The sequence below is a fragment of the Triticum aestivum genome, chromosome 7B, assembly GCF_018294505.1.
Source record: "Triticum aestivum cultivar Chinese Spring chromosome 7B, IWGSC CS RefSeq v2.1, whole genome shotgun sequence".
In the NCBI taxonomy this organism is placed as follows: Eukaryota; Viridiplantae; Streptophyta; class Magnoliopsida; order Poales; family Poaceae; genus Triticum; species Triticum aestivum.
Window position 1 is genome coordinate 506,488,905 of NC_057813.1, and position 1,608 is coordinate 506,490,512.

Sequence of the window (1,608 nt, forward strand, 5' to 3'; positions counted from 1 at the left end):
TACTTTCTGTGCACTCCTTGGTATTTACGATAGCGCATATATTTTCTTTATACCGTAGATACCGAAGGAGGTGACGGAGCCGCGAATTTCACCGAGCTAGGCTCCGACTACTCTGAACCAGGCAAGCATGTTTGAACTTTTGATATGATGAGTGTCTTGGCATGTTTTGCATTTAGTTAGTTTCATGGCATGTTGAGAAGCATATCGATGAACGTTATTTTATGTGATAATGAGGTAAGTGAGTTCGATGATCCATACGTGGATGAATGTGAATATGAATGGCCATGTGTTGGCATGAGGATGGGTAAGATGGCAGTGTTGTAGCATGCCAGTCTTACGCCAGACTATGTGACTTCAGTGTCAAACCGTATCGGTCCAGTACCTCTCATTTCCTTCCATGTACTACCACATGTTTTCTGCAAGGAATATGGTTTAGTAAGTTGCAAACCGCTTTTCTGGTACACACCAAAAGGAGAGGCCGTGATGATGGTTCCATGGCCCTGGATTAAAGCCAGTCATCCGGTCAGGGGGCATGGGTGTTTCCGGTTGGGACCGAGAGGGGGGCACCCCTTAGAGCGCGCGTATATAAATTTGATCCCATGCTATTCGAGATTGTGATCTCCCCGTCTCAAAAGTTTTTCTTGGACGATGTCTAGGGTGATTCCTAGCATCAAGAGGTAAGGATGGGTGTGTACTGGTTAGCTGTGTTTTCTTCCGAAATACCGTAAACGGAACTAGTCCTTCGTGACTACGGAAATCCGTTGGCTGTGGGAATGGTTTTGTACAAACTCTGTAGAGTCATATATCCCTCCACGTCATCTATTCCATGTCCAAACTCGTATTATCTTGTCCTAACAATGACAGTGTTGATGACAGAGACTCCGGTGTTTCGCATGAGTGCTAATTCCGGAAATGATATTCCTGTGGATGGACTAACCCATTTATTCTTATGAATTAAAAGTTTATTATGATTATTATTTATCTGTCCATAAAAGCCCTTTCTGTGATGTCGCCCCGACGTCCGACTGTGGCATTTCTTTTCAAGCCCTTTCTGTGATGTCGCCCCGACGTCCGACTGTGGCATTTCTTTTCAAGCCCTTTCTGTGATGTCGCCCCGACGTCCGACTGTGGCATTTCTCTTCAAGCCCTTTCTGTGATGTCGCCCCGACGTCCGACTGTGGCATCTCTTTTCAAGCCCTTTCTGTGACGTCGCCCCGACGTCCGACTGAGGTATTTCTTTTTAAGCCCTTTATGTGGTGTCGCTAAGACGCCCGACTGTGGCAGCTTTTTCTTATATTTATTTGTTCACCTTTCGAGGCGTCGCTTCAGACACCCGATCGGAAATTATTTATGTTCTGTTGGGATTTCAGGCGGACTACCGCCGTTTCCCTTTTGCTTACCTTGTTATGATAATTTTTGAATGAACATTGGTGACTTTATTCATGACGCATCCATGCATGCATTTGTTATATCTTACGTCCGAACTGTCTTGCGAGTACTTTCAAAGTACTCACTGGCTTGTTGATTTGGCCAGATGCCGACGAAGGCGATTTCATGGATGAAGAGTTCGATAGCGAGTCCGACACTTAGAGGAGTCCCAGTCAGTCT